The sequence below is a fragment of the Chinchilla lanigera genome, unplaced genomic scaffold (genome assembly GCF_000276665.1).
Source record: "Chinchilla lanigera isolate Chin_1 unplaced genomic scaffold, ChiLan1.0 scaffold00066, whole genome shotgun sequence".
Lineage (NCBI taxonomy): Eukaryota > Metazoa > Chordata > Mammalia > Rodentia > Chinchillidae > Chinchilla > Chinchilla lanigera.
Window position 1 is genome coordinate 1,025,526 of NW_004955467.1, and position 9,929 is coordinate 1,035,454.

A 9,929-nucleotide genomic window follows, 5' to 3' on the forward strand; every position below is an offset into this window, starting at 1 on the left:
GCGGCCGCGGATACGGCGTTTCTGAGGACTGGCACTGCGCAGCGCTTGTCAGCGGGCTCTGGTTCTGGAAGATGTGCTTATCCGCTGCCAAACGGCAGGTCCTCTGCGCGTTTTCGATGGGGGAGCGGTTGCGGCCCCAGGACTGTCAATCCTGATAATTCACTGCGGAAAACAGCTTTGCACGGTTAACTCCCAGAACAGGGACGTTCCATTCGCTAGATCTGAGGCTGAGCCTCTGCCCTGCTAAACTCTGGGTCAGCGTGAATGATGGTTCGGTGGGTTTGTCTGTACAAGGGAGATAATTTTACTATTTGTGAGCGATAATATGTGCCTCTTTCTGATGTTTTTCTTATTTCTTGTCGTCCACTGGTCACGTTGCTGACTTTTAAGGTTAAAGAGGACGTCTCTGCCATGTTAAGTGAGTTTTATTTGTGCCTAGTTACCAAGAGGTGTAAAGTGCTTATTTTTTCCAGATGCTTTTGTACAGCATACATTGACATGACCGTGTAGTTTTTCTTGTTAAAACTGTTAACATAAGTGATTATGTTACTAGATTTTTTTCTCTATAATCCCGGGACACTTCAAAATGCGCTTTTGGTTAGTTTGATAGATTCAATGTGCCAGCTGATTTCTTAAGAGTTTCGGTATCCATATTTATAAGTGAGATTGGTATATAGTTTTCTCCCTCCCTTATTTTTGTAAGTTCATAATTAGGATTATGAGCGCCTTGCTGAATAAGTTATGAAATTTCCCATCATTTGCTGTGCCCTGGATCAGAAGAATAATCTGTTTCTTGAAGTTTGGCATTAGCTCACTGTAGACTGCCGGTGTTTGTTCTTTTGTGTTTTGCAGTGCTGAGGCTTGAATCCAGGGCCCAGCCCAAGCTAGGCAGGCCCTCTGCCACTGAGCTGAACGCTTAGCCCTACTGGTGTTATTGTTATTTTTTTATTTTTGATACCGGCAATTGAACTCAGGACCTTGCAGTTGCCAGCCAAGCACTGTGCCACTGAGCTATATTCCCGGTCCTACTGGTGTTTGTAGAAAGTTGATAGCAGTGTTTAACTATCTTTTAGCTTTTTTCCATGATCATTAATTTTTTTCAGGTTTTATATTGCTTCAAAGTCAGTTTGATAATTTCCATTGTCTTATATCATTAACATTGAATTTTTACATATGGTAGTACAATGTCTTACATAGTTTGTTGAAGGAAACTAAATTCATGCATTTGTGATGTTATCTTTCTTAATATTAGTGCTTTTCATCCCTTTTCTCTTTTTATTGGTCAGACTTGCTTAAGGATTGTTTATTTTATTAATCCTTTCAAAGAACCAGGTTTGGGATTTATTGGTTAGTGATACTGATTTTTACTCTTCTACATCAATAATATCTGTTCTCAATATTTACCTTTCTGCTTTATTTATTTTGTTCAAGGTCTGTAGCCTTCTGATTTGAAAACTTAAATCACTTAGCGAATTGGTTCTTTCTATACAAGGCAAGGACTTCTCATTCTTTCATTCTAGTCACCTCCCATTTAACTTTCACTGTTATTTTTACTTTAATCTTTTGAATTAGACATTGCTGTTGCTGTTATTTTCTAGGTCATTGTTTATCAGATTTAGCCACCTGTTTACCGTTCCCTTCACTCTCCCTTCCCTCTTACATCACAGATGCTCTTCCCTGGACCGTTTTGTTCTTCTGAGTTCCTTCGGTGGTGATAAATCGTCTGTTTCTATAAATCTGGAAATGCCTTTTTGTCTGCATTCTTAAAGGATATGCCATGGATTTATTTGACTTCCTCATGTTTCTCCGTTCCATTGAATTCCAAGTCATTTTTCATATTTTTCTAGCATTTTAAAGAGCTGTTCGGTAGCTGGAAGCCTTTGATAGCTCTATGCTGTCACGTTCCTGAAAGAAAAAGGTTAAAAACAGATGCCAGTAAGTAGTCTAATGAACTGTCAATTTTTAGGACTGTTCCTAGCAGCCTTCATATGTTTGGTGCAAAGTTGTGTATTTATCTTAAGTTCACTGATTATAATTTATGTAGTCTGTTTTTCTATTTTGTTTTTCCACTATTTGACCTATTGATTTTGAGAGTTATGTTAAAGATTCCACTATGATTTATGTGAGTACAGCTATAGATATACACACAAACATATATTTTTTTAATGTTGTGTTTTTAAGCTATGTGGGGTTTTTTGTTGTTGTTGTTTTTATTTTGGTTTGTTTTGTTTTTGAAACAGGGTCTCACTATGTGGTTCATACTGGCCTTGAACTTACTATGTAGCCCAGGCTGACCACTACTTGCTGTGATTCTCCTGCCTTGGCCTCCCAAGTGCTGGGCTTACAGGCATGTGCCACTATGCCTGGCCCCTTTAAGCTAAGTTTTTAAGTACTTAAAGTTCATAATTCTTGTCTTTTTGATGAATTGTACCTTTGGGTATAAAATAATCAATTTACTTAATTTTGTTTTTAAGTCCGTCTTGTCCGATGTTGTGTAGCAGTGCTATAGCTGCTTTTTGTTGGCCTTTTTTCTGGCATATCTTTCCATTTATTTTCAAATTTCCATCTTTTGTTTTAGTTGTTACTCTTATGATTAGCTACTAGCTAGATTTTCTTTTATTAACACAAAATTACTGTCTTAATCATTTTTAAGTGTGCAGTTCACTGCTGTTAAATATATTCCCATTATTGCCCAATCGTCTCTAGGAGTTTTTTAATCTTCCAAAGTGAAGCTCTGTACCGGTATCTCCTCCCCCAGCCCTGGCCACTGCCCTTTTCTCCGTCTGTGTCGGTGACCTCGTCAATTTCAGGTTCCTCAGAGGAGCACCTCCTGTAGAATCTCATACAGTACAGCACTTGTCGTTTTACGACTAGCTTGTTTAATTTACACAATGTCTTCAAAGTTCGTCCAAGTTGTACCATGAGTCAGAACGTTTTCCTTTCCCTTTTCCTCCTTTCTTCCCTCCCTCCCCTTTCTGTCTCTCCTTCCCTTCCTCCCTGTCTCCCTCTCTCTCTGTCCTGGCACTCGACCGCTGACCTGTAGCACCAGTCCTTTTTATTTTTTATTTTGAGACACGGTCTTGCTAAGTTGCCTAGGCTGGCCTCAAACTTTTGATCCTCCTCCCTTGGCCTCCCAAGTACCGGGGATTATTGGCATCCATCAACGTGCCTGCTGTCAATTTTCTTCCTTTTAAAGGCTAAATAATATTGCACTCTATGTGTATACACATTGCTTATCCGTTCATCTGTCCTTGGACACTTGTGTTGCTTTCACATTTTAGCTGTTGTAAATAATGCTGCTATTACTGTGGATTTACAAGTATCTCTTGAACCTGCTTTTAATTCTTTTGGAAATTGAATACAGAAGTAGGATTACTAGATCATAAAGCTAACTCCACTTTTAAGATTTTGAAGGCCCAGCACCCTGTCTTCCCCAGAGGTGGTCCCCTCTGCACTCCCTCCAGCAGTGCATGCGGCGCGGTCTTTGTACGCCCTGGCTGACGTGTACTGTCTCTGGTGGCGCTCACCCTAGTGGGCCTTTGCGTAGTTAGCTTTAACCCAGTTACATTTGTTCTGATTTATTGATACTTTGGGCTTGTTCCTATTATATTATTTTATGTTTGCTGTTCTTATGTTTGTTTCTTGCCAGCCTCCACCTCTTCCTTACTTTTTGTGGGATTCATTGAGTTCTGGTTCCATTTTATCCCTTTCCAGATATAGAAGTTTAAAATATTATTTTAACTTACGCTTATTCTCTGCTCATGATTAGTTTTTTTTGTTTTTTTTTTTTTGTTTTGTTTTTTTGGTACTGGGAATCGAACTTAGAACCTTGTGCTTGCCAGGCAGGCGCTGTGCCGCTGAGCTACATCCCTGGCCCTCTGCTTATATTTAGGTATCCACAAAGTTTTGGGCAGCTTTTAATTGAGGCATAAGCGTATGCTGGCACATAGATTATACATGTGATAGGGCAGTGAGTTTTGAGAAACTGAGCACACATAACCAGTGTGAGAGCAGGAAGAACTTCTGTGTTCTAGAGTCCGCCCTATGCTGCCTGTCGGCAACGATAACCACAGTTCTGACTTCTAATACAGCAGATTAGTGCCACCTGCATTGCTGCTTTACATCAGTAGAGTTATACAGTGAGGGCTTTTTAAAAATGCTGACTTCTTTCCACTAGCATAACATCAATGAGACTTGTCCACGTTCTGGACTGTCGTGTGTGGCTTATTTGTCCTTCGAACATTCGAACATATTGTCGCATATGTTCCATTATGTATAGATCTGTAATGTAGATACTCATTTTCCCTTGATTGGCATTTGGGCTGTGTGCCGTTCTGGATTGTTAAGATGGTGTAGTATTGGTCTTTTATTGAATGAATGTATGAATTTCTATTGACTATGTACCCAGCTGTGGAAATGCTTGATCATAAAATACACTGCCAGGTTTCTCCTCTCTGTCTGTCTCTGTCTGTTGACCTGTCTCTGCCCTTCCCTCCCGGCAGTGCAACCCAAGCCCTCACACCGGCTGGGCACGTGCCCTACCACTGAGGTGCATCCCCAGCCCAACACTGTGACTTTTCCGCAGCGCTTGCCTCAGCTTGCTTACTCCGAGAGTGTGCGGCTGCTCTGCATGCTTGCCCATTCGTAGTTTTTAGTTTTCCATTTTTGTCTCTGGTGGCTGTCACAGTGTGGTTTCGATCTAAATTTCCCTGGTGATAAGTGAAATTGAGCTCCTTTGGTGCCTTTAATTTTTATACATGTCTATAAAGATTTTTCTCTTGCTGTTTAAATATAATCTGTATATATTCATTCTTTATGAGTTAAGCAAGAAAAAAGACACATGATTTTGCTCCTGCCCCCTGTTAAAAGCATATGAAATTTAGAGGTTTTATATTATACACAACCAGTTGTTCAGACAAATTCTAAGTTTTGTTATTTGTTCATCATTGATACTTTTATCTCATTTGTTTTGCTTGACTGTGTCCTTGTTTCATTTTGTCTTTAGGGATTTAAACTTCCTGAATAATTTTTTGAATGGTAAACTTTCCAGATCTTTTTATGTTTAAAAATGTTTGGCTTTCATATGTAAATATTCTTGGCTGGGTATAGGATTCTAAGTTTAAAATTATGAATTTTATTTATTTACTTTTGGGTTTTTGAGACAGGATCTTGCTACTGTGTATAGTCCAGGCTGGCCTTGAACTTACTACATAGTCTAGGATGGCCTTGAACTCATGGAGATCCTCCTACCTCAGCCTCCTAAGTTCTGGAATTATAGTAGTACACCACCATTCCTGTCTAAAACTGAATTTTAATGATAATGCTTCATTGTTTGATGGTATCTAATATAGTCGATAAGTCTGTGAAATTTGATTCCTATTCCCATTGTGGTTAGCTGGTTTATTTTCTTTGATATTTTTTTCTGCATTTTGTCTATACACAATGGAACATATGCGACAATAAGGACGAATAAGCCACACACAACAGTCCAGAACATGGACAAGTCTCATTGATGTTATGCTAGTGGAAAGAAGCCAGTATTTTTTAAAAAGCCCTCACTGTATAACTCTACTGATGTAAAGCAATAAATGCAGAATAAATAAAAATTTTTTCCAGTTTTTTTCCTTTGGTGTTCCAAACAGCACCATCATCTGTCCAGGAGTGTGTCTTTTCTGTTCTTCCTGCTCAGCCGCTGGTGGTCTGGTCCACTCTAAGGACTAGTACATCTTTTTGGCAGTGGGGAGGTCTGCAGTCCTTCTTTGCCTGTTTTCCCTCCCTGCTGTTTCTGGAGCCGCTCTTAAAGTGGTGTTAACATTTCTTGGTGTATCTTTTGTGTTTCTTGAACATTTTATTTATTTTTTTCTCTTTTTTTTTTTTTTTTGAGACAGAATCTCACTATGTAGTACAGACTGGCCTTGAACTAGCTTATGTAGCCCAGGCTGGTCTGCAACTCATGGAGATCCTCCTGCCTCAGCCCCTGGAGTGGTGGGATTATAGGTGTGTGTCACCACACATGGTTCTTGAACATTTTCTTTTCAAATGTTCTGTCCTTTTATGTATAGGGGTCACACTTTTGGTTGGATGTTCCTTGGGTTGATTTTCTAGTTTACAAATCTAATGTATAGTCTTGTCCCAGTCAGTCCTTCAGTTCACTTATTATTTATAATGTTAATTATCATCTTTTAAATTTTTGTTTTGCTTTTTTTTTTCATTTTTTGAGACAGGGTCTCATCATGTAGTTCAGACTAGCCTTGAACTCATTATATAGCACAGGCTGGCCTTGAACTCATGGCAGTTCTCCTAACCCAGCCTCCCAATTGCTGGGATTACAGGTATGTGTCACCACTGCTGGGCATTTCTTAAATTTTTAAGGTCTCTACTTTTTAAATTTTAATTTTTGAATCCTTACAATAATCAGTATTCAGCTAGGTGTGGTGATCCTGTTATCCTAGCACTCTGAGTGGCTAAGGCAGGAGGATCATAAGTTTGAGCCCAACCTGGTCAATTGAGTGACTTAATGAGACTCTGTATAAAAATTTTAAAACAATTGGGGAATGTAGATCAGTTTGAAGGCCCTGAGTTTAATCCAGTACTGGAAAAAAAAAAGATGATCAGTGTTAATACTGTGTTTACATGAAGGTTGCCTTCACGTCCCTGCCCTCCAGCCTCTCTTACCCCACAAGGAGGCAACTGTTGTCTTCGTTTCTTCTGTACCCTTCCAAGTCTCCGTGCAGACACCAGCAAGTATGAATCAAGCTCTTCAGTCCTTGCTTTTTGCACAAATAACAGCCTTATTTTACATCTGCCCTTCATCCTCCCTTTTCATTTCACAGTATATTCGGGCTGATGACATAGAAACTGCTTGTTTTTCATAGATGTGGTGTCCTTCAAGTCTCTCCAAGGCTAGTGCCTCATGTCTCACTAACTTGTTTTTTTGTGTATGTTCTTTTCTAATGGTTTGGTGTTCCCAGTTTGTGATGTGGAATAAAAATGTGGTGATTCTTAAGTCAGGAGTAGCCAGGTATGGTGGTGTACCCCTATAATCCCAGCATTGAGGAGGCTGAGGCAGAAGGGTCACCATGAGTTCAAGGCCAGACTGCACTACATAGGGAGAGACCCTGTCTCAAAAAACAAAATAAAACAAAATGCAAGTCCAAACATAACAAAATAGCTCTGCCATCCCATAGAATTGTAAGGCATTTGGAAAGCAGAGGCATGTATTTAGTCCTTTGCTTTGGTCCAGTCTCCCATACAGTCTTTTATCTTGAATTTATTATTATTTCGATTCGTACATGTTGGTAGTACGTGCAGTTTACAGTCACCTTGGGGAGTGGGCGCAGCTACCAAATACAACTTGGTTTTCTTTTCTCTCCCCTTCCCTCCTGCTCCCCCACCTCCCCGGGATCCCCTCGCTCCCTAGTCGTTCTTGTTGGTGTTATTAATCTCATCACCTGTTTTGATGCATGATGTTTACACTTACTGAGGTTACCAGGTTCCTGTACATGGCGTATCGTTGTTCTATTTATTTTTCCCCTTCCGCCCTCTCTCTCCCAGGTTCTTTCTCTTGGACCCCTTCCCATCTGCTAGAGATCTGTCCCCTTGTCTCCTTCTGTCCATCCTTTGTTGTGCTCTTTATTTGTATCTGCCTTACTCAAACAAGAGATACTATATGGTATTTATTCTTATGTGTTTGATTTATTTCACTCAATAATATATTTTCCAGGTGCATCCATTATAAATGTCTCCTATAAATGTCTCAAATTTTCCCTTTTTATAGCTGAATAGTATTCCATTATGTATAGATACAACAAATATATGAAAAACGCTTAGTATCCCTGGTCGTTAGAGAAATGAAAATTAAAACAACAGTAAGATTTCTACTTACACCAGAAAGCATGGCAATCATCAAGAGATCAAAAATAACAAATATGCCAGGCATGGTGGTACACAGCTATAATCCCAGCACTCAGGAGACTGAGGCAGGAGGATCACTGTGAGTTCCAGGCCAACCTGGGCTAAATAGTGAGTTTAAGACCAACCTGAACTACATGGTGAGACCCTGTTTTTCTAAAAAAGAAAAGAAAAAAAAAAAAAAGAAATGACTCAGCTATCCCCCTAATAGATGTCTTTTCCAGAGAGCTAAAGACATCATACTATAGCAGTACACATATACCAATGTGTATAGCAGCACAATTCATAATAAGTAAATCCTGGAAGCAGCCTGTATGCGCACCAACGGGTGATTGATAAAGAAAATGTGGTGTCTGTCTTGAATGTTCTTCTGTGTCAGCAGTCACAAAGAACCTCCAGATTGGTGGTTCCCTAGAAGACTCCTAGGTTCTTACCATGTAGTAGTGCTCAGGGGCATCGTTTCTTACAGTGAAAGGATACAAAGCAAAATCTGGAAAGGGAAAGATGTGTGGGTCCATATCCAGAGGAAACCAGGCACCAGCTTCCAAGAGTCCTGTCCCAGTGAGATCACACAAGTCATGCCCCGCCCGCCCTAGTGACCAGTGACAACACATGTTGCCAACCAGGGAAGCTCATGGAGACTCAGTGCTCGGGGTTTTTTCCTGAGGTCCGGTCATGTAGACCCCCTCTGCCTAGCACATTCCACATTCCAGACTCTCAGGAGGAAAGCAGCTGTTCAGCAGAAACCACTGTGTTTGCGCAAATAGTATCAGCACAATGCCGCACTGTTACTAGTTAGGATAGTGGAAACCCCAAGTTTCCAAATGCCAGCCAAGGGTCAACCTGGCCTTTTAAATAATAGCAGCCTCAGGGCTGCTGTGTTAACTGTTTTCTGGAAAAGCTTTTTTTTTAAAAGGACACTACCTGGAAATGATTTTTCCCAACCAGATTATCAAGTGGTTTTTGCCCTCTCTAAAGAGAGAGCAATATTTTTGAGTATTGCGATGCAAACTTTAGGGGATGGTGTTATAGCTTACTAGTAGAGCCCCTGCCTGAGATGCCTTGGGCTCAGTCCCCATTGCTCTAGAGTGACAAAACAAACACAGATACAAAGTGTGGTTAAAGAGCCAGTTTTTGACTTTCCAAGATGCTGAAGCACAGGATATTGTAGGTAGACTTGAAGGTGTATCGGCGGAGCATGGAGGAACCACTCAAACATGAACTTATTTTTTCCCCTTACTTGGTCTTTAGTCCCTTCAAGATGAACACTACCCAGCACAGCAACCTGCATTTATTTACATCTTTTCCACAGCACCATCTGGCCACTCCCAATCCATGTAGGTCTCTGTTCTCCAGTCTCTGGCGCAGCTTTGGTAATGTGACGTTTTATCACTTCCGTTCTGTCATAGTATGAGGTGGTTTTGTTGCTGTACTCTGTGCCTATCTGAATTTGATCATTCACTCCATTGAAAGTTCTGAAGTCTGAGCAGCAGATTAGTTACACACTCTGTGCCTTCTTGGCAGAACAACACACTTCAGAGTTGGTGCCTAAAAATGTTCATGGAAAGAGCAGCTGCAGTAAACTGGGAAGCAGTATCTTCTCCATGCTACCCTCTCGCTGCTTGACACAGAGCTGAGTTTTGTTCTGTGCTGAGGACTGTGATATAAAATGCTAAGCTGACAGTAACTGCTCGAGCTGAGTTCTGTCTGCAGCCAATGGTTTAATTAAATGTTTTAGTCTGCAAGGCATTTTGAGGTCACTGAACCCGAGTGTGGGCTTACATTGTCAAGTCATCTTTTCTGTTTCACTCTGCAGACTGCATCTAGATGTAGATGTGTTTCGTCCCTCTCCGTGTTTCCAGACTGTAGGAGTGTGGAACAGAGTTCACTACATTTCATTCTTAACATTTTGGCTTCATATATCCAGGCTAGCTCCCCGTCCCCTTTTTTTCCATTACTGGGGATTGAGCCCAAGGCCTTTGCACTTAGATACATAGCCAGTCCTTTTTTTTTTTTTT

General features: G+C 40.5%; 1 protein-coding gene across 5 annotated transcripts in view; it reads left to right on the plus strand.

Annotated features, from left to right (window-relative positions):
* Window positions 1-9,929, plus strand: part of LOC102008930 (cytospin-B) — a 278,140-nt gene that overhangs the window by 787 nt on the left and 267,424 nt on the right. The gene's annotated exons all lie outside the window — the stretch shown is intronic.